General features: G+C 33.8%; 1 pseudogene; it reads left to right on the top strand.

Moving 5' to 3' along the window:
• LOC149550403 (trans-cinnamate 4-monooxygenase pseudogene) overlaps positions 1–25,048 on the top strand; it is a 41,361-nt pseudogene that overhangs the window by 5,700 nt on the left and 10,613 nt on the right.

Here is a 25,048-nt window from a genome sequence, read left to right as displayed (position 1 = left end):
AGATAACTTCAAGGCATGGTAGGAACTAATGAAGCTACATCTAGAAACCATTAGTGATTCAAGTCTAAAATATTTTAATGCTCAGTATTAATCTCCTACTGGAACATTAATTTTGGAGGAGATTGCTGAAAAGAAGAATAATAAAATTATGATGATTGACATTGTGTCTACGCTTAACTATGTTAAATTTGATGAAGTCAAAGGGTGTGCTACTGCTCATGAGATGTGGAAAAAGCTTTAAAATATATCTATGGAGGTGATGATAATGTGAGAAGAGCCAAGATAGAAATCTTAAGAGGTTAGTTTGATCAGACGAAGATGAAATCATTGCAAAATATGTTGACAAAATCAAAGCCTTTGGAGGGAATATTGATGATGTGACAGTGCTAAGCAAGGTATTCAAAACCCTTCTTCCTATCTATGCAATTAGAGTGTCAATGATTCAAGAGATGAGATGTGATCCAAATAATAAGATAACCTTAGATGCTCTAGTGGGAAGATTGACAACATTTGAGCTAGATAACTATTATAATTATGTTCCTATTTCTAGCAATCTTGAATCTGTATTTGAAGCTAAGTTGTCTCTCAAGAAGAAATATACAAAGTCTAAAGGAAAATAATATCAAAGTGAAGAGGAAGACAATTCTGACAGTGATATTGAAGCCATTGAATCCCTACTTGCAAGAAGATATCCTAAAGGCAAATGAAAGTACAAAGGTGATCTGTAAACTAGGATTTACAAGTTTTATAACTTAATCCAAAATACAGATTTAATCCTTGATCCTGGAAATAATTTCATGGTATGTGCTTTAAACCATAGAAATTACAAGAAAAATTATTCTTAAACACTTAATTAAATAATGTGTTTAATGGACATAAAATAAAATAATAATAAAAGAAACTTAAATGGATGAGAGAATAAGAAAGAGAATAAAGAGACACAAACAATTTGATACAGAGTTCATCCAAGTAGGACTATGTCTTTGGGTCTACTTCTCAATTGGGGGACCGCTTTATTAATTCTAGCAAGCATAACACTTTGTTACAAAATCCAAGCTTTGAGCCTTCACAATCTCTTTCTTCTTTTACAATTGGTTGTGTACTCACAAAAAATTCTCTCCTTTCACAATAATTTCTCCTCCAAGACTAATTTCTTCCAACGTCTAATTGTCCTTACAAGAGATAATAACCCCCTTTTATACAAGCTTATTTTCCTATTATGAGCCTTTATAATACATATTCAATTTTGTCATATAAGTACAAGCTACCCAACAAATCCCACAGATGTCTAGTGGTACCACGTCAAAGTCCAACTTGTCTATGTATTTGGATGTTATTGCAAATCTTAACTTACATTGCCTTGGTATTCACAATCTATTATCATCACATACCCAACCTAAAGGATAAGGTCTCTTATGTGGCCTAGTTTCCAACCCCAATTGTTTAACAACTTCCTCTAAAATTAAATTAACTTGGGATCCACTATCTATCAATGTGTCAATTTTAGTGTCCGTAGAAATCATCCTTATATGAAAAAGTTTACACCTTTTACTATCTTCAAAAACATCATGACTTTTAGAAGTAGAACATGAAACATTAGTGGTAGAATCAATAAAAACTTTACCTTTCAGACCCACAACTGATATTTTTGTTTCATCATCAGAATCTGATCCAAGATCCTGAACAACAACTATAGTCTTTTTCTTTCCTTTGTGATCCGTCTTAAACTACTTTGGTTTCAACTCTAGATGTAGTTTCCAACACTTTGCATCTATGTTCCCTTTCTTCTAGCAATGTGAACATGTAGGCTTTTCACCTTCCTCTTTCTTTACTATGGTTACTTTCTTTCCCTTTTGTCACATTTAGATGGAAAAAATTCCTTCTTTGAATTGAAACTTGTGTTTCCTCCACCTGCTTCAATATGGGTTTCTTGAACACATACTTCATCAAATTTATATGGACTAAACATAAATATTGTATGCTTTAAATAAGAATGCATTCCACCTATATACTTTAACAAAGTATCTTGGGTATAAAGAGGAATGCTAAGAGTTAATGCCTTCTTCCTAAACACCTGTGTATACTCTTAGACAGACTATCCTTTAGTTGCTTAAGATTTTTCCAATCCATAATGGCTTGTTGCATATGGCCCAAAGGATAAAAAAAATTCTTCAAAGAAGAAGTAAATTCATTCCAAGATGAAATGATTTTTCCATGTGTAGCAAGATCATCTTGGATCTTACTCTCCCACCAGACTAATATAGTACCTCCCATTCTAAGAGTAGCTAGTTGGATTCTAGAAGAATCATCCAAAATATTTTGAGCCCTATAGTACACTTCAATCTTCTTAAGTGAATTATCTAATTTTACTACATTGAATTCACCACTATATATAGGAAAATCAAACTTCACATCAAGTTTTAATAAAGGTGTCTTCACATGTTTCTTTTTAGAAGTAAACAACTTAGAAGAAGAAGAAGAGGATGAAGAAGATGAAGAAGATGGGGACAAAGGTTCAGGAGGGTCACTACCACCTCCTACTCCTTTGCCTTTGTCATCTTTTGATGAAGATTTTTCTTCTTCCTTCTTCTTATCCTTGTCTACCTTTCTCAACTACTGCTCATGCCTCTCTTGAAGAAGAATGTCCACCAAGGCTTTTAATTCCAAAAAAGCTCACTCGAAGGCTCCTGCATTGAACTGAAGATGATTTTGTTTAGATGCCATGACTCATGTAAAAGTTCTTATTTTTCCAATCTCTAGATTGAACTCTGCAAGTTCACCTTCTCCTTGTCTCAACTTCAACCTACTTAAAATTCACCACCTACATTTTTTTGTAAAACAGGCTCTGATACCAAACTTGATCTGTAAACTAGGATTTACAAGGTTTATAACTTAATCCAAAATATAGATTTAATCCTTGATCCATGCAATAATTGCATGGTATGTGCTTTAAACCTTTGAAATTTAAAGAAAAAATATGCTTAAACACTTAATTAAATAACAAGTTTAATGTACATAAAAGAAAATTATAATAATAAAAGAAACTTAAATGAATGAGAGAATAAGAAAGAGAATAAAGAGACACAAACAATTTGACATGGAGTTCATCTAGGAAAGACTACGTCTCTGGGTCTGCTTCTCAATTAAGGGACTGCTTTATTAATTCTGCCAAGTGAAACACTTTGTTATAGAATCCAATGTTTGAGCCTTCACAATCTCTTTCTTTTTTTACAATTGTTGGTGTAAAATAACACCTTGAAAATTCTCTCACAAAAAATTCTCTCCAAGAATTTTTCACAATAATTTCTCCTCCAATACTAATTTCTTCCAAGATCTAATTGTCTTTACAAGAGATAAATAACCCTCTTTTATACAAGCTTATTTTCCTATTATGGTGAAAACCATAATATTTTACAAATCTCCCATTTTTACATAATGATCCCTTTGTTACAATAAAATCTTGCAAATTAATATACTTTCAAAGAATGAACGATCTATAATTTGATCATAAATTCCTTCTTGGAATTTATCTAAAATAATTTTAATATTATTTGGCTCTCCTTGGAAATAACCTTAATATTTTAAGGATTTGCATTCTTAATTATAGCGAAGATATATTTCAAGAGATCTTGCTATTTTATAGGGGTTTATTCATAAGCCTTTAAACTATGGATGGTAAACGACATATGTTTTAAAAAAAAATAAAATTTGTGGTCATATTGTTAGAAAATATAAACCCACAAAAATAGGGCCCCATGAAAATAGTGGGCTCCTTTTCTTGAGGTCAAAGTATTTCTATAATATCTTCCACATTTTATCTCATATTTTGATGAAATGAACACCGTTGGAAAGCTCTCTAAAAACTCTTCACAATGAGACCAATATTGACCCTATTTGGTGACTTTATTTTTTTAACCCTTTTCTAAGCCCTCTGGTTCATCAATTTCACCAAACCTTTAACTAAGCATAACTTCTGCATATGAGATCCTTTTGACCCTATTCAAGTTACATTGGCTCTAGTTTTCTTAGCTCATTGGAATGATGTTGAATTTGAGAAATTTTGAGACTATAAATTTTGTAGGCCTTCTAAATCCACCTAGATCAAAAGGTAAAATTCCTCTAATCTATCTTTCTTGTGAAGAAGTTTGTCACATTGTTGCAAGATGTCCAAATAGAGAAGACAAAGAAGAAAATAAGAACAAGTATAAAGGCAAGAAGGATTTCAAGAACTACAAGAGCTACAAGGATAAAGGTAAAAAGTCTTATTTCAGCTAACGATTATGATAGTAGTGATGATGATGAAATTCTTTATGTTGTTGTAAAAGATTAATCAAATAATGAAGATGATAAAATGACACTTATTTCTCATGTTAGAAAAAATGATACATGAATTATTGATAGTTGTTTCTCTCATCATATGACTAGTGATAAAAAAAAGTTTGAACATATGGAACACTATGATGGTGGAAGTGTAAGATTTGGAAACAATGAACCATGTTGCATAAAAGGAAAAGGTTTTATTTCTCTAACCAATGAACTCATATGTAATCATGATTATTGTGTTGAAGGACTAAAACATAAACTATTGAGTGTGGCATAGTTGAAAAACATTAGATTCAAGGTAGAATTCATGAATGGGAAGACCAAGTTGCTAGATGGAAAATGAAATCTAGTTGGAGTCTGGTAATCAAACAACGGTAACTTATTCTACCTAGATTTTAGTGAAAGTTCATGTTTCATTGCTCAAGTAGAAGAAAGATTTTTCATATAGACCTTTGTGGACCTATTGGGATAGAGAGCTACAATGGAGATAAGTATTTCATTTTATTTTTTGATGTTTATTCTAGAATGATGAAAATAATGTATCTGAAAGATAAGTTTGAAGCTTTTCAAAAGTTTAAGTGGTATTTGGCTAGAGTTGAGAAAAATACACAAAATAAACTAAAGTGTTTGAGGTTAGATAGAAAAGGTGAATTCATTTCTAATGAATTCAATGAATTCTTCACTGAAAGAGGAATCAAAATACAAGTATCATCCTGTGGTACACCTCAATAGAATGGTATAGCAAAAAGAAGGAACATTTCAATAATGGATTGTGCAAGAATCCTGATGATAGAAAAGAATATTGCAATCAAATACTAGAAGGAAGTAATCAATATAACAATTCATACATTAAATAGAGTACAACTAAAGAAAGAATCAAATCAAACTCCCTATGAACTATGGTGTGGCTACAAACATAATGTAAGTTACTTGAAAGTATTTGGTAGCAAATGTTATATTTTGAAGGAGACTAGGAAAGGTAAATTTGATGTCAAAAGTGATGAAGGCATATTCCTAGGGTACTCCAACAAAAGTAAAGCATACAAATTTTTGAATCTAACTACTCATAAGATCATAGAAAGTGAACAGGTGAGGATTGATGAGTTTGTAGAAAAGACTGAAGAAGAGAGCAGCAAAGAACCTGAAGATTACATAAATTTTATTTACTTTGAACCTGATACATTTCCTAATCCAATTAGAAGTCAATATACTTCACCTCTTGAGTCTCAAAAATATCCAAAAGCACCCAAGTTATAGCTAGTGAAAGCCAAGTAACTATTTGAAGGATCTAAGTCACAGTCAGAAGCTATTGAGTTACAACCAATGCAATCTGAGTTTGAGTCTGAAGGACCATGCACCTGAGAAAATCATTGGAGATAAATCAGATGGTACAATGACAAGAAAAAAATCTAAAGGTACTTGTTTTCTTGCCAAATTTGAACCTAGAAAATTTAAAGATTCTTTGGATAATGAAAGTTGGATTGAAGCAATGAATGGAGAAATAGAACATATGGAAAGAAATACGACCTAGACTCTTGTTCCTAGACCCAAGGATAAGAATGTAATTGGCACTAAGTGGGTGTTTATAAATAAGTTGAACAAAGATGGAGAAGTTTCAAGAAACAAAGCAAGGTTAGTATGCAAAGGTTACTCTCAAGAGCAAGGTATTGATTATGGTGAAAATGTTGCTCTTGTTTCAAGATTAGAAGGTGTTAAGACTTTAAGTGCTTATGTTTCACATAAAGGATTCAAAGTATATCAGATGGATATGAAATATGTGTTCCTGAATAGAATTCTTAAAGAAGAAGTTTACATAGAGCAACCTGAAGTTTTTGTAGATCCTAGAAAAAAGGATATCATTTATAAATTGTACAAAGCATTGTATGGTCTCAAATAAGCTCCCAAAACCTGGTATGAAAGACATCAAAATTATTTGATAAAGATTGGTTTTCAAAGACAAATGATAACAAAAACCTTTACATCAATGGACCAGATAAGAATATAGAGTTGGTAGAAATCTTTGTGGATGATACACTGTTTACTAGAAATGATGATTTGTGCAAATATTTTTCAAAGGAAATGAGTAAGGAATTTACGATGTCAATTTTTGGAGAAATCAAATTCTTTGTTGGCTTGCAGATTCAACAGAAGAAAGATGGTATCTACATTACTCAATCTAAGTATATCAAGGAGATATTGAAAACATTTGGAATGGAGGATTCAAGACTAGTTGGAACACCTATGTCTATTAGAAATAATATTTCCAAAGATGATGATTCTAAGGAGGTAGATTAGACCACATATAGATCAATGATTGGAAAACTACATTATATAGTACATACTAGGCCTAATATTGCTTTGCAGTTTGTTGGCTCCTAAATTAATAATTTTTGATTAACCTAATGATAGGAAAAAATATATTTAGGGGTAGCTAATTTCCATGTTCAACATATCTATACAAACACCAAAGTAGACTATAAGGCTATACTCTTTCTTTAGGCTCTGTAAAACCTAGGTGGGTGAACCTAAGATTCTTTTATATGGTACTAGTTAAAAAGTATACAATTTAATCTATATAGCAGATAAAAACCCCTGAATCTTCTATGCTTATGCAAATAACATAGACATGAAATAGCTAATAACATGACCTATGAACTTGACAAGCTAAGTGATGCTAAATCTTTTTAACTCTTCAACATAAAAGGAAAAATTCTTTGATTAATGATGTTGATTATCAGAAAAACCAAGGTACAAACAACAATAACATGCAATCTCCAAGCTGATTAGTCCCTTATCCATTGCACATTAAATAAGTCAGAACATACATAAGGATACCTAAGACATACTCATATACCCAGATATTAGATCTATCCATTCACCTTGCAAACAAACATTTATCTTAAAAATGAAACTCATACTTATCAAATCCTCCGATGATCCCTACAATTCTGTCAATTGCATATCAAGCAATTTTCTCAAGTCCTTGATCTGACAGAAAAATACACAATGGCACACAACTTCAAAGCCAAGCTGCAACTGGACAATATGCACCTTGTACATATATCACAAAAAATTACAAACACATAAAGAGGAGACAAGGTTCATATTGAAACTTTCAACAAAGCCTTGTATTTATTCTCTTGAAACCAATACATCAAATGTATGAAAAAACACAAAAAAAATACAATAGATTATTGTATTATCTAAATGCTCAATAAACATTACAATGTTGTTCATAACAGACAAAAATGTTTAGGATGATGGTAACACAATAATAAAATTGGAACCATCCTTGCGGTATCATAATCATAAAGATTGGAATAAACATGTGGTATTAGAGTCGTGAAAGAAATTTCAACCAAACTAGAAACATCCTTGTGGTATCACAACAATGAAAAATATCCAAGAATTGGAACCCTTTCCTCCACATCCTAGAAATCCTTATATAGAAAAGGTTTGCAAAAAGATTTAGATGGCAGTACACATGTCAAAATCTTAATGGAAAACAAATACAGAGATATTTTTGCAATGTTATATTTAAAACATTCTCTGCATTTAGATAAAACTGGAAAAGTAGTTGCAACAAAGCTAGCAAGAGGTACTTAGTGTAGGAGTCTTCAACTTAATTTTTTTTTTCTTTTACTACTTTAGTCATGGAAATCTTCAACTACCTATTATTAGTAGAGCCTTATCATCTGCAACTATTTTTACAACATTTATTTCATTCTTGATGGCTATTTCGTGAATTTGATTTTATCTTATTTTGTTCCTCTCTAAAAATTGGATCACCATTATTGCAATGCTCATCCCTCTGTTTGATGCCAACATATGCCTTATTTATTAATCTAATTTAATATTGAAATCCCTCATATTCTTGTAAGCCTGGAAACTAGTCTTTATGATCTCATGATCACATTCTTTATTGTATGATCGAGGGCACCTTTTGAGTCTTCTATGATCTTACAAGCAGAGTTAACTGACTCATTGCCATGACTTTGGAAGCTATCTCTTTAACTGCTGCCTCCACCTCCGGACCACACACTGGTTGTTATATTTCTTTATCATAGCTTCAGAGGCTCTAGCTTCTACCTTTACGATCTTATGCATAGAATTGCATTGTAGCTTCAAAAATCTCATGACTTTCCCTTATGATCTCACGATGGTCCACTCTTCGTAAAATCATAACCCTTTACATCCTCGGCACTTTATATCCTTGTGATATTACAAAGACATGAGCTTACAATCTAGCACAACATCTCAACTTCATCCTTTTTGTATTTGGACTATATAACATCTCATACCATCAATGCTCCTCCATCTTTATGTTAAGATCTCACGAATAGGTGTAACATCATAAGTTTGCACACCAAGCTCTTTCAAACTTATGACTAGCCTCCTAGAGCATGCCACCTAGCACCCTTTGATTGGTTGCATCTTCCACCTTTCTTACTGCATCATTAGGTTGTTGCCACATGTTTTCTTCTCATGACTTCATGGCCCTAACTCATGATCACACTTTAACTTAAGCGACCCTACAACAAACCACCTTTTGTGTTGTTGCACCTAATTATCTTGATCACGGGTTAAGATATGTTAGAGAAAAAGGTTAATTTAATTTAATTTATTAAATTACCTTTTCTCCCTTCTTATGATTTCACTTTATGTACTTTTTTTTTCACATTTAATAATTAATTAGTAATTACTAAATGGCTTTTACCTTTTCAAGTTTTGATCTCCTACTATAAGGATAGATTGTTTGTAATTATCTTGTATCTTTTCTTTTTCTAAAAATAAATTTGCATATTTTTCAAAGCAAACCCTTGCCTCCTCTTGTCTTTTTCTTCTCTATGACAGGTTTTTTACATGTAGGTATTCGAGGTCTTTGTGGATTTTTTTACGTATTGCTCAAATCCTTCATGGTATCAGAGCCAGATCTATTGTAGCTTGTTTGGTATTTAGAGAAAAAGGAGAATGAGAATTTGAAAGATCATATCTAGAGAATTTTGGATATTTTTGTGAAAATAAGGGGGGGGGGGGGGGGTGGGAGGGTCTCTAATTTTTAGAGCACTTTTAGGACAAATAGACCTCACGATTGGATTTAGCAGGCATCAACCCCCCATTTTCATATTAAGTTTGTCCATTTTTGACAACAATGATCTGGGAGGCAAAAAAAAAATTCCCAACAAGGTTGTATTACCTCCTGCATGCATCTCGAGGTGATTTTTAAAAATTCAAATTAAAATTAAAAGTTAGAAAATTGGCCCGCAGGCTATTTTTTGGCTTGCAGAGCTATTTACTAGCAAGGGTGTTCTTTTACCAGCGGTGATTCTAGTGATGCTTGCATTTTTTCATCACCAAAATCCATTTCCTAGCACCAAAGATAGTTTTTTGGGCACTATAGAAGTCTTTTGGCCACTAGCAATAGTATCGAGGCCCACCAAAAATGCCTGTCAATTTCAATACTATGATGTTTTGATATCAACATGATGTAAGCACTATATCATACCCCCTACATGCTCTTCAGGTTCCCTTTTAGGCCAACTATTGGTTTTTTGGCCATATTGTGAACATACAGAGGTCTTTTTACGATCCAAAAGAAGTGCTCAAAAGCTGGTTCCAAGATAGAGATAATGGCATTGGAATTTTTGGGTTTTGGTTACTTGTTTTGGCAGTCAAAATTGGGTGTTCTATTTTTCACTCTAGAGGACATATCTTGAGCATTCCAACTTTGTTTTTCAAAAATGTTATATTTTTTGAAAGCTTATTCAATACTCTTTCCATAAATGTTGCTTTGTCTTCTAGATTCTACTCCAAGCTCTTTATATTATGGTTTTTCTTTATTGTACTATGGTGGATATCTTGGGTGTTTCAGGCCCAGTGATCATTTTCGTGGCATGGAATTTCTTCTTTTGGGTTGTACTATCTATTGTAACATCTCTTTTCCCTTTCTAATCATTTTTGATATCATTTGTAAGCATGTTTATGCAAATGTACCGACATAAAGTGTCACTCCATGCATTTTGGGATCTTGTTCATCATTGTGACTTATTGTACTCACACTACATTATAAAGTGTCATGGAGGGATAATTGTTTTCCATTTAGTGTCATCTTACTTTGTCAAGTGAGCTTCCCTTAAATGACATTAGCCCTATGATGTGTCAATGAAACATGCCTTTATAGGTATATGTACCTCTTCCTCACTCTCGATGTTCTTGGTTCTTTCTTTTTTGCAGGAGTTATTCGCCCACTTTCTCAGTTGCATGTCACTTCACCCTTGTTAGGATTAGGGAGGGTTCTATTGTTTCTCATGCTTCCTTGGTTTGATTGATCAGCTCTTCAAGCTTTGGTGTTTCATGCCATTTTTATCTTTGAGTTCAATTGTTTTCCTTCATGTGCCTTTTGATTCGGTGTAGATTATAGTCTTCTCTACCTGGTCAAGTTCTATTTTAGTGGAGGTTTTATGGATCAGTAGTTTCTTTTTGATAGAGTTTGTGCCTTCTTCACATTGTAATGATGTTTCTTCATGATTTCTCTTTGTTCCTATTTTCTAGAACAATCCTCTAGTTGGAGGCTTCTACAGTCCTTCACTAGGTTTTCAACTATCTCTTTTTGGAGTAGAGTTTTTCCCACTAGGTTTTCACTATTTCTCTATTTCATAGAGATTTTTTTGTGATTGGGTACCTTATCAAGCCTTGTTACTAGGACCCAAGTTTTCTTTTAGCATTTAATTGTAGTTTCCTTTCTCTTTCTACATTGTAGCTACATTATTGCTCATCTTAAGGGGGGCTGTTATAGAAAAAGGTTAATTTCATTTCATTTACCTTTTCTCCCTTCTTAAGATTTCACTTTATGCAATTTTTCTTTCACATTTAATAATTAATTAGTAATTATTAAATGGATTTTACCTTTTAGGTTAGCCTTTGTACCTTTTAGGTTACTCTTTTCGAGTTTCAATCCACTACTATAAGGATAGATCGTTTGTAATTATCTTGTATCTTTTCTTTTTCTAAGAATACATTTGCATATTTTTAAGAGTAAACCGTTGCCTCCTATTATCTTTTTCTTCTCTGTGATAGGTTTCTTACATGCAGGTATTCGAGGGATTTGTGGATTTATTTTGTGTATTGCTCAAATCCTTCAAGATCTACGACCATGTGATTCCTTACTTTCACACTGTCAAAGTTGTGTTCTCTAACTACACATTAGATGCAACAACTATGAGACATAGTTAATTCAAACATTTTTTGCACTATCAAAGCATGATTTTTTAATCACTAGTTTGCCTTGTGACCACACAATTAAATGTTCTCTATGTGCTTTTATCACTTTCGTGCAATCATAGTTATCTCAAACCTTTCATTCCTTAAGGTCCTGACCGTGCAAACACCACAAATCTCCTCTTCACAACTATTATACTTAAACCACTGATTAAATTTGTGACCATGTGATAGCCCTTTAACTTGACTGCTTTCTCCATTATCATTGTCTCACAACTCAATGTGCTTGTTGATCATATTGACCTGTGATGTTGCAAACCACTGCATGCTAACCATGATCATGCCTTCACCATAGTTTATCCCTTAACATTTTCCCTTACTGTGACCATGAGAAAAGTCTTATCCTTAATTGTTGCAACTTCACCACCCCTTTTCTTAACCATTATTCCTAAGCTGCGATGATGCAATGGCCTTGAATGTTAATTTCCCTGATTCCATCTTGCAAGCTTGCAACTTAACCTTTAACTTAACCATTAATGCTTGCAAACATGTGATCAGAATGATTTTCCATTTCACTACTTAGACCTTAGATAAACTTTAACCCTATGGAAAGATGTGATGAGTCAAACTTAACTACATGGTTTCTTTTCACAGCTTCGCAACTCAAATTGTCACTGCGACACAAACTCTTGCAATGATGTGATAACTATTTTTAACAAACTTTTGCATCTTCATGACATAAAATCTTTGAGCCAAGATTAATCCATGATCATGTGACTCCAATGATTCACACCTTCATGACCTTGACCCTGTAGTTCTTAGTAAATCTTGCAATGTCACGACGAGCCTCTAATTGATTTCTTTGCTCCCTCATGGATATTGAAATAGTAAGTACTCAAAATGGGGCAATGTTGCAAAAATATCAACTTCACAACATCAAAACTTGAAAGAAATATATAGGTGCAACTTTAAGATATGATAAATAGACAAGGAACTTAGGGATATCAATGTATAAGAAATAATTTCATATATCCCTATCATACTTGCAAATCATTTTATGGAAAATTTATTAGAACATGAAAAATTACTATTTCCTAAGGTTTTTTCATGAGGGAAAACAAAATTTTAGAAACCCTAAGCAATTGACACCAAAATTCTTCCTAATTTTCACAAGTTATTTCAAAACTTTTGGTAGGGTGAAAAATTAGGCCAACACAGTTGGTATGGTGGAGAGATTTCCAACTAATCCTAAAGAAAATCATATGATGGAAATAAAGAGAATCATGAGGTATCTGAAGGGTACTAAAGATTATGGATTATGGTGCAAGAAAAGAGGCAACTTAGATTTGAAAGCCTTCACTGATGCAGATTGGGTAGGAAGTATTGATGACAAGAAGAGCACTAGTGGTGGTCCATTCTTTCTTGGTCAGAGACAAGTGTCTTCGACAAGTAAGAAGCATAATTGCATCTCTCAATCTACAACAGAGGTAGAGTATGTTGTAGTAGTAGTTAATTGTTCCAATATTAACTTGAAAAAATTTCCACAATCACTCGTAGTAAGATGCATATTCTAGATTCGATTGTGTGCCATGTTTTTGCATCAACGTTTCAGATCACACTAAGTGATCAAACATTAGGATGAGAAGAGCTAGAGGAGAGAAATGATCAGCTATAGACCAATAAGAACAAAAAATGAGAAAATTGGGGTGTGGGGAGAAAATGGGGCACAAAGATCAAGGCATCAAGGTCAACCAAGATAAAGAAAGTGATAGTTATCAAGTTTTTTAATATTAAAAGAACTGATAGTGATGGGGACATGACCCAAACACAGATTGGACACAATAGGAAAGGGAAAAATTTATTAACTATAAAAATATTCTAGTACACTTAGTGCAGAGAAAAAGACTCCAAAACTTGCCCTATGGGCTTACAATAGCATTGTCTGGAGATAATTTCTCCTTTCAGTACCTTCTCTCAAACTCCACTCCAAACTGCCTTTTACAATGCCAGAAATGTTCTTAAACAGACCCTAGAGGGTGAAGGATTAGGAATACCTTCTATAAAGTGCTAGTTGGCATCCACTGACCAAATAGAAGGCTCTAGAAGTTGCATTAGAAGTTGGCGTAAATCTAGAAGAATCCAAAAACAGTAATCAAACTTTCGAAAGGCATAACTTTTGAACTGTAGCTCCGATTGACAAACCGTTTACATTTTTGGAAAGCTCTTGAAGCACTCTATAGCCCTATGGAAAAGCTCGTTCCTCATTTTTTGGCCCTTTTCAAGGTAATTTAATGCCCCTAACCTGACTTTGAAGCATTCTTAGGGGGTCTCCAAAAATTGAAAAATTGTAATAACTTTCAAACCGTGGGGCCTTTTGACCTGATTCTTTTTCTGGAATGCTCTAAATTACAATTACCATCATTTTCCAATTTACACCTTCTAGTTCACCAAAATGATGGCTCAATTGCATACTCCTATTTTTTCAAATTTACACGTATCCCAAGGTGATTAAAAACTCTAAACTGGAACACTAATAGTGGAACTGTGAGAGTTGGAACCTTTATTTGACCCAAATGGATATCCAGAAATGAAAACACATGAAATAGAAACTAAGTCTAAGTACATTTTTTTTGCGTGACACAGGATTGCCCTTATGCCTCTAGATGCTCCTGCATCAGACACCCAGGGTAGAATGAAAAGTGACCTTGTCACTTTATGAATGGTAGAGGAAATTCCAAATGGGAAACCTTAGTTTTTGAAATCCAAGTTGAGTCCTCTATCGGCCATCCTTTCCACTTGACCAAATACTCTTCATACTGTCTATTTCTGGTACTCCTACCCACACAATTGTCCAGAATCTTCTCTATCTCCTCCTTCTTAGAAGTAGGAATTGGACATGGCTCTAACATCAGCTCCTCATCTGCACCATCCTCATGATACTCTGTTAAGTTTGCAATGTTGAAAATAGGAGAAATGTGAATTCCATTTGGCAACTCCACTTCATATTCATTTCCTGCGTCATGTTTCTTTTGAATTTTGCAGGGGCTAAATTTTTTCATTTTTAGCTTGTTGTAAGTACCGACTAGAAATATTTCTTTTTATTAGTGTACCATGACTAGATCCCCTACTTGGAACTCCTTATGTCTTCTCCTTTGATCAGCCCTAGCTTTATAGTATTGGTTCATCTTGGTAATGTGTGCCTGGACCTCCTCATGTAGATGCTTGATATGTTCAGCAAATTCTTCAGCTTCAGCACTTGTCCTCTCCCCTTGCTCTATCTTCCTCAATTATGGTGCAGTCCTTGGGATACTTCCATATACAATTTGGAATGGTGATTTACCTATACTCCTATTTACAAAGTTATTGTAAGAAATTTTTGGTTGTGGTAGAATCAAATCCCGTCCCTTGGGCTTATCCCCAACTAAACATCTCAGCAAATTGCCTAGACTTTTGTTTACCATTTATGTTTGGCCATCAATCTGCGGGTAATGTGTGGAACTGAATTTCAAGTCTGTTCTCAACTTCTTCCACAATATTCTCTAGAAATACCCCACAAATTTAGTATCTCTACTAGAAACTATACTCCTTGGGAGACCATGTAGTCTTACCACCTCTCTGAAAAACAAGTCTGCAATATGGACAACATCATTAGTTTTGTAGCATGGAATGAAATGTGGCATTTTGGAGAACCTATCAACCACCACAAATATTGAGTCATTACCCCTTTGTGTCCTCGGCAATCCAAGAAAAAAAATCCATACTTATGTCCTCCCATGGCTTTGATGGAATAGGCAATGGCTGATATAGTCCAGTATTGTGACTAAATCCCTTGGTAACTTGACAAATCTGACAACTCTGTACAAACTTCTTCACATCCTGTGAAATTTGAGGCCAAAAATAATGTTCTCTAAGAATGGAAATGGTCTTATCTCTACCAAAATGTCCTGCCATCCCTCCACTATGTTTCTCCTTAATAAAATTTTCCCTCATGGAACTCCTTGGAATGCATAATTGACTGCCCTTGAATAACATACCATCTTGAATCAAATAGTCTAACCACTTAGTTCTATCTATAGCAACAGGCTCTTTACAAGCTTTCCATGCTTCAGCAAAATTAAGATCCTCAAGGTACAAATTCTTGAGTTCATCAAACCCAACTACTTCAACCTGCATTACTGTAAGAAACAACTGTCTCCTACTTAGTGCATTTGCAACCCTGTTAGATGTTCCACTTCTATGCTTCAACATAAATGTATAGCTCTGCAAGAACTCTACCCACTTGATATGCCTCTGATTCAAGTTACCTTGGCTATTTAGGTATTGTAATGCCTGATGATCAGTATACAAAAAAAATTCCTTTGGCATTAAATAATGCCTCCATTTCTTTAAGGCCTGAACTATTGCATAGAACTCTTGATCATAAACAGAATACTTCCTTTTCGCATCATTCAATTTTTCACTAAAATATGCAATAGGCTTACCTTCTTGGCTTAATACAGCTCCAATAGTACTGCCACTAGCATCACAATCCACCTGGAACACCTTTCTAAAATCTAGAAGTGCCAACACAGGTTGTTTTGTCACCTTCTTCTTCAGCAATTCAAAACTTCTCATAGTTGTTGTAGTCCATTTGAACTCTTTTCTATCCCCTCTTATTGTGTATGTTAAGGGTGCACATATGCCACTTAAATTCTTAATAAACTTCTTGTAAAAAGTAACCTAACCATGAAATGATGTTACCTCAGTAGTAGACCTTGGAGTAGGCCATTCCAAGATGGCTTTTACCTTCTTTGGATCCATTTTGAGACCTTTAGGTGATATAACAAACCCTAAGTAGACTAACTCCCTTTTTGCAAAGATACACTTCTTCAGATTAATTAACAGTTTCTCTTCCCTTAACCTTTCAAGGACACTTTGAATATGCAATAAATGTTCTTCCAAAGTCTTGCTAAAAATTAAAATATCATCCAAATAGACAATAACAAATTTTCCCAAGAACTTCTTAAGTACCTCATTCATAAGTCACATGAAGGTGCTTGGGGTGTTCGTTAATCCAAAGGGCATGACTAACCACTCATAAAGACCCTCCTTGGTCTTGAAGGCTATTTTCCACTCATCTCCTTCTTGAATCTATATCTGATGATAGCCACTCTTGAGATCTATCTTTGTGAAGTACTGAGCTCCACTCAAGAAATCCACAAGATCATCCATTCTAGGCAAAGGAAATTGATACCTGATGGTTATCCTATTTATAGCTTGAGAGTCTGTACACATCCTCCATTCTCCACCCTTCTTTGGTGCTAGTACTGTAGGTACTACACATGGACTCAAGCTCTCCTGAATCAATCCCTTCCTTAATAGCTCTTGAACCTGTCTAGTTAGCTCCTTAGTTTCAGTAGGAGTCATCCTGTGAGCAGCTTTGTTAAGAAAACTAGCTCCTAGGATTAAATCTATCTGATGACTGATTTGCCTTACCAGTGGCAATCCTTCCAAAACATTATCAGAGATGATATCTCCAAAAACACCTAGTAAATTTGAAACTTCAAGTGGTATTTCACTACTACCTTCTTTATCTTTCCTAGGAATCAAAGCATAGCAAATATGCTGATGTTTCATGCCATCTAAAAACTTCCTTCCATCAGAAAGACAAATCCTAACATTGCTACATACCTTTTCACCTTCCTTTTACATGGGTTTCAGTTTGTGGCAAACTCCATCCTTTATTAGTGAGTAGGTGTTTGTACAACCATCATGTACTGCATGCCTATCAAACTGCCACGGTCTACCCAACAATAGATGGAAAACATCCATTGGAATAACATCACAGAGAACTTCATCATGGTAACTCCCAATTTTAAACTTTACTAAACATTGTTCACTTACCAGGACCTTATGATCATCTTTCACCCAAGCAATCCGATAGGGCTGGGGGTGTTTCTCCTTCTTGAGCTTCAGCTTAGAGACCATCTCCTCTGATACTAAGTTATCAGTGCTACCATCATCAATGATCACATCACAACATTTACCCTCACACTTGCACCTAGTATGAAATAAACTCCTCCTTTATCCTAGTTCAATGTCACCACTTAATAGGACTCGTTCATTTACTAAAGTCTCTCCTCTTTCTACATCCTCTGAATGTGATGATTGTGCATCCTCATCTACATGAGCAACCCTAGCTTGACCCTCAGCTCTCTTATCTTCCCTTCCTTGTTGTTGAGGGCATTCAAAGGCATGATGACCTTCTTCATTGCAATGGAAATAGGTGCCACAAAAGCCTCCTCTTCCTTGTCCACATCCTCTACCGCTTCCTCTTTGATTTCCAAAGTCCTTATTACGGGAGCAGTTGAAACCCTCGTTCCTCTGGTTTCTACTAGTACCCACGTCTTCATTTTTCTTTTGTGTTTCATTTCGGCTTCTAGATGACCTACCACTACCCCTTCCTGCTTGACTGTGCCCTCTTTGTCTCCCTTCAAACCTCTTTTTTAGCTTCTCTTCAACTTGTAGGGCAAACTAGTATGCCTCCTCAATGTTGGTCATTCTTACCAGACTTAATTCCTCCTAGATGCTAGGTCGCAATCCACTGATATAATGAGAAACCTTCTCCTTATTTGATTATGTATGCCCTACTATAATCAAAAGTTGATAAAACTCCTCTATATATTCTTGGACTAATTTTCTTGCTTGCTTTAACCCATGCATCTTCTTAAACAAATCAAGCTCGTAGTCAATAGGAATGAACTGCTTCTTTAGTTTGTCCACCATGCGATCCCACCTTGTGATCTTATCCTTTCCTCTTCTATTTCTTTCCAATTAAACCTCTTGCCACTAGATTTTGGCATGGCCTTTGAGTTTAGCCTTTGCAAACTTAACCCTATCCGGATCCCTAATATCCTCATACTCAAAGTACTCTTCCAGTTCATTAATCTAGTCGATCAACTCATCTAGTTTCAAATTTTCTAAAAATATACCCACATCAATTGTAGGTCTTTTCCCAAACTTAGAAATGGCCCTAAAAAGCCTTTCGTCTACCTGATTCAAAACTTCCCCATCAAATTCCCCTTCTGGTCTAATTTCTTCTTCTTCATTGTCGTCCTCACTTTCATCACCTGCAGCAACATTTGTTCCCCTATGGAGCTCCTCCAGCAATGCTTGGACCTACCTTTGGGGGGCTCTAACCTCCTTAGGATTAATAGCTCTGGCCCTTCCACCATGCTCTCTTCATGGAGGCATCTTCTTAACTCAAACCCACAACCACACAGTCCTGGTGAAAAATTGCCTCATAGTTGATGCTCTGTCTACACACTCAGGAAAACCAGCTCTGATGCCACTTGATGGGGACATGACCCAAGCACAGATTGGACACAACAGGAAAGAGAAAATTTTATTAATTATAAAAATATGCTAGTACACTTAGTGCAAAGAAACATACTCCAAAACATGCCCTATGGGCTTACAATAGCATAAATCTGGAGATAACTTCTCCTTTTAGTACCTTCTCTCAAACTCCACTCCAAAATGCCTTTTACAATGCCAGAAATGTTCTTAAATAGACCTCAAAGGGTTAAGGATTAGGAATAGCTTCTAGAAAGTACTAGTTGGCATCCACCGACCAAATAGAAGGCTCTAGAAGTCGCATTAGAAGTCAGTGCAAATCTAGAAGAATCCAGAAATAGTAACCGAACTTTCGAAAGGCATAATTTTTGAACTGTAGCTCCGATTGACAAACCATTTACATTTTTTAAAAGATCTTGAAGCACTCTATAGCCCCATGGAAAAGCTTGTCCCCTATTTTTTGGCCCTATTCAAGGTCATTTAATGCTCCTAACATGACTTTGAAGCATTCTTAGGGGGTCTCCAAAAATCAAAAAATTGCAATAACTTTCAAATGATGGGGCCTTTTGACCTAATTCTTTTTCTGGAATGCTCTAAATTACAATTACCATCATTCGACCAATTTACACCTTCTAGTTCATCAAAATGATGGCTCAATTACATACTCCTATTTTTTTTACATTTATACGTATCCCAAGGTGATTAAAAACTCTAACCGAAAACACTAATAGTGGAACTGTGAGATTTGGAACCTTTATTTGACCCAAATGGGTATCCAAAAATGAAAACACATGAAAAAAAAACTAAGTCTAAGTACCTTTTTTTTGGGTGACACAGGATTGCCCTTATGCCTCTAGATACTCCTGCATCAAATAAGTATTTGTTCCAATATTGTTTGGTTCAAATAATTGTTGGCAGGTATGAAGTAGAAATCAAGGATCTAGTGGTTATCTTCAATGATGATACCAGTGTAATTAATATATCAAAGAATCCTATGATGCATACCAAGACCAAGCATATTGCAATAAAATATCATTTTCTTAGAGAATTGGTGCAAGACAAAGAGGTGAGACTGGAATATGTGAATACTAAAGAAAAAATTGTAGACATATTCACCAATCCATTACCTAAGGATGCATTTTTGTATCTAAGAGGTAAGCTAGGGGTCAGTCCCCTATCCAAAGCTCACTAAATGAAGTCTAGTGATGCATCGACTAGCACATATTGAGGATCAGTCAATTTGATGTAGTAATGAATGGGCATATTGCATATGAATTAGTACATCACGTACATTGAAATTTACTAAATATTGTCTTTGGCATAAGATGTCAAAGAGGGAGAGTATATTGTCATATCACAGAATTTTTTTTTAAGATGTCAAAGATGGAGAACTTGTGAAAGAGAACTTGGTTTGATATCAAAGAGGGAGATTTTTCTATCAAAAGAAGATGTTGGTGATAGAGGAACTGGAGTTAAAGGGAGAGATTGAAGTCAGAGGGAGTTCACACTGATAGAGGGAGTTCTCATGGATGAGAATTAGAATGAAACAAAGGATATTATCTTTACTTTATTTTTCTCTAAAATTTTATTGTATTATGACATGTTGTGTTTCCATCAATGCCAAAGAGGGAGATTTTTGATAAAAATTAATCAATTATATATTGTCTTTGATGTTACACAAAATGTCATATCTTTACCAGTCAGTGTATATTGAGCTCACTCAAGTGATGAAGATAGTTTCCTATGTTTTCCAAGCATTCCAATGTTTGCCAAGTTTAGAAGAAAGTGTCTACCGAGTTCACTTGGGCGTTGAAGAGAAGTTTGTAGAAGTTTAGTGTTGATCGAGCTCACTCGGTTAACAAAGGAAAAGTTGGATGGAACTAGTGTTAACTGAGCTCACTCAGTTACCAAAGGAATTTTATGAGGTTCCAATGTTTAACCAAGTTCACTTGGTTAACATAGGAAAATTATTTCAATATTAGTCTCTACTGAGCTGGGTTAGCTAACAAAGGATTTTATTATTTTAGCATATTGAGTTTAATAGATTTGTTTGTTGGTTCTAGCCAACTGAAGAGATGAAGAATTATTGATTTAATTCGTATACAAGTCGACTTGACAATGTGTATGATATAAGTATAAGGTCATGTTAAGGATTGAAGATGTGTGAGGATGTGTGGAAGATAAGAAGATGCTTCGAGGAAGTGAATTGGAAGGATAAATAAAATATCCTTGTTGGGATGCAAAGATTAATCTGATCTAGAAGGATCAAGTATTCAATCCAAAATTGAGATTTGAAATCAGAAATATAGTTGCATAAACTATTTCTTAACTAAGTTAATTAAGTTTAATCATAGTTAATATCTTAAGATCTACATGTTTAGTATTTTCCAAGTAATAGTTGATATTACAATGCTTGTTGAGTTACAACGTATTGTTAGTGTTAGCGGAGTGCCTATGTGTTAACCAAGTAATAATAGTTTTAATATAGTTTATGTTTTGTATTGACATCTAAGGGATCTAGGATTTATTCTTGTTGTAACTGATTCACCCCTCCCCTCTCAATTACTCCTCTTATATTTCCTATAGGGTATACTCCAAAAACTACATCATGCATGTACTCCATCATTTTTTGTTTCCTTCTTTTTACAAGAAATTTACTACTACAGGTTCTTGTAATCATTCAAAAGTAGTTTGTTGGGTGTTGTAGAGGAAAATTAATTTGGAAACTTATAATTGGTGAGACATTAAAGTCAAAAATTAGTTATTTTTGGTAACTGTATGATTCAACTAATATGAGATTCATTGTTGTTTGTGATGAATTCTTCATCACATTCTATGCTTATGAAATTTGTGCATAATTTCTAGTGTAATATTTCATGCCAATTGTATTACCTTTAATTTAAAAGATTCCAAATAGTAGGAAGTGGGCTTTGGAGTCTTAATCATCTATGCACATCAAGGATTTGTGGGGTGTAACATGCATGTGTTAAACAATTGGCACCACACTAATCGATAAGTAAATTATTCAATTAATGTGATTCTTTTTTCTTTTTTTTGTAATGAATTCTATAGTATTTCCTAGACATGTATGGTTTTTCCATTAACTTTAGATGTGTCTTTTGATGTCAAACCTTATTTCCAAAGAATACTTCATAGTAGGAGAGGTCAATCGCACAAACCTCATCGAGTTCACTGATGTCTCCAAATACTCTATGAGATTTTATGGTGTATCAACCCTTTATTTAAGAGTTTTTCTCTTCACTAATGGTATTCAATTAATTGGAGTTTTTTTGGCTTTTGTACATATTCTACATTAAATCTTGGGCTTATATGGATTCATGCATAATCGATGGTGCATTTTATCAAATCAACTTAGTTGATTACCTTTTAACTTGAAGGAGTCTATATAGTAGGAAATGGGTCATTTACAAAGCTTTAATTGAGGTTTGTGAGACTTTTTTGAAGAGTTTCCTCTGTGCTAAGTAGTAAGTATTAAGCAATTACTATGGAATTAGTTTTTTTTTCTTTGTAGTGCTTCTCCTATACTAAACTCTATGTTAAATTGAAGGAGTGCATGATGTTTGGTGTATATTGTAGGCCAAAGGGCGATTCCTTTTTTTAAAGTTCAATACTATAGGAAATGGATAATTCACACAAGCCTCAATCCTTAAGCCTGTATATGTACTAGTTTCTTTTATTTTAGATCTTTCTCTATGCAAAGCCCAATTTACAAAAGAATTGTGTTTGTGCTATTTAGTAAGTATATTTTGTAGTTGATATGAGATTTATAATTTATAAGTTTATTATCTTTCTTATATTAGTGCATGTAATGAATTCTTCTTAAGTATTTTGTTGTCATTGTAGATGCATTTTTTAGCTGAAGTCAATTGACTTATATCATAAGAAATTGAACTCCATTTTAATAGGAATTTGATAATTTAGATGAGCTCCATCAACTTTTTTGTAGTGTATATATTTTCATTGTCTTCCTAAGGTTTAAAATGGCCAAAGATAGAAATGGGAGTTCAAAGACCTCCAAAACCTCTAGTAGCTATGAGCTAAGTATTGGAAGTTTGACTAAAATATTGAGGACATAGTATATGCATTGGAAATAGGACTTGTAAGGTAACTGGAGGCAATAACAACAACAAATCCTCTACAGTCTGAAGATTTTTATTTTTTAATATCTTCACCTTTAATTATATATGGCTAATAGGATATGAGTTGTGATTTTTATTTCTAGATTCAATTGTCTATGAGTTTTTGTCATCAACATTCCTAATCACACTTTGTTATCCTTCTCTCTTACTATGATCTGAAACATTGATGATAAAAAATCACACACAATTGAATTGAGAAATTTAACTGTACATTAAAATGGATTATGTACATCTAATAATTTTAGAGGATATGATTTTCCAGAAACTATTATGCTATGCATGACAAAGGAGGTACATTTATGTGCAGCCAAAAAAATGATTCCTTGCTTGAGGATATGATTTTCCAGAAACTATTATGTTATGCATGATAAAGGAGGTATATTTATGTGTAGCCAAAAAAATGATTCCTTGCTTGAGGTATTGAAGAAACCACTCTAGAGCCCCTTGGGTATTAATATATTGTTGCACATGAAAGTCAGTAATGATGTTGGAGTCACCTAGATAGAGTGCACATGTGGGATTGTAAGGGCATAGTCTAGGTATAAGCGATCTTTCAGCAATAGGCTTACATTTTGCAAAATTTCAAAATTATATTAGTCATTTTCTATATTTATATTCTTTAGAGTACATTCAAATTTTTAATAGAGGCTTAAAAAAGAGTTTATAATAGAATATATTATGTACTTCTAATAATGTTAATGCTTTAGATGATGTCCACCAAGTAGTTATCCTCTTCTACATCCCAAGGTTTGACAATGCAATGTGATTTATACTATGAGTGTTATCACAATTCTCACAAAACTTCTTTCCATTGCTTGTGGGTTGGGGAAGCCTAAAAACTATAACAAACATAAAGTAACTAGATTTTCTAAAAGGTACATGTTAATTATAAAATTTATCCTTTTCCTTGCAAAGTGTCTTTTTAAAACATGCATCATTTTTCATTATCTTAATAAAATCTATTAGATTTCAAAACAAAAATAATTGCCAATAATTTCAAAACCATCAGCCACCCATTTCAAACATGAAAAGATGTCCTAGAAATGATGAAATTCAATCCATGCATATAATATTATAGTAATGATTTTACATTTGACTTCATTAGCATTTTACCTGAATGGTAATCATTTTATCTCTGTAGTTATTATTCACAAAACCAAAATATGTTGTAGATTGATGCTTTCTTCACTTCAACTTTCTATAAGTTATGAGTCATTGCATTGATCGACCACTATTTGTTGAATATTTTTTGCTTGATATCATTCTCACCTTTCTCCAATATATACCAAACTATACTATTAGCATTTGCCTTATCATTCACAACCTGCTTAAATTTAGAAGTAAAATAATGCTTTAGTTAATTTATTCAGAATAGGATCATTGTTTGCTGAACCAATGTAATCCATAGTGAAACTGACTTTTCACTTTCACTTTTCTTAAGTTGGGTGTTGCATCATTTAATAGGATATGTTGGTTCAATGTCTTATTTTGGTTGATATCATTGTACTATTAAATTAATATTGTAATATTTCATTTATAATTTCAATTATTTCTTAGGATAGACTTTAGGAATGTCATTTATTCTTTTAGTCAAGTTATTATCCTAATCTTTATTAGTTTTTCACTCCTTTGTTAATATCAAACATCTTGGTTCTTTTCTTTGTTTTTACTTTTTGTCATATGATATCAAAAAACTTGTGTCATCTTTTCATAGGAATTTTACTATGACTTTTTCAAGTCTTCTGTAGGTTAAAGAGCTCTAGCTGAATCATCTCAACAAGTCAAATCACATTTTTTAATGATAATGCTAAGAAGCCAACCCCATACTAGTTCAACTAAAGGAAACAATCAACCAAACCACTATTTCTTTCAACCAACTCCATAAACACGAAATACAAACCATTTTTTTCATAAAAGACAAAGGAAAACCTGGCATGGAGAATGCCCAAAATTGTGCTTGTAAACCTCATTGGAAGTGTTCTTGATGTCAGATGCTTCCACAAATATTTCAT

The sequence above is a fragment of the Cupressus sempervirens genome, chromosome 7 (assembly GCF_028749045.1).
Source record: "Cupressus sempervirens isolate cs-2001-9-10 chromosome 7, ASM2874904v1, whole genome shotgun sequence".
In the NCBI taxonomy this organism is placed as follows: domain Eukaryota; kingdom Viridiplantae; phylum Streptophyta; class Pinopsida; order Cupressales; family Cupressaceae; genus Cupressus; species Cupressus sempervirens.
Note: the sequence above shows the minus strand (reverse complement) of the source record. Positions and strands in the feature narration are given on the sequence as shown.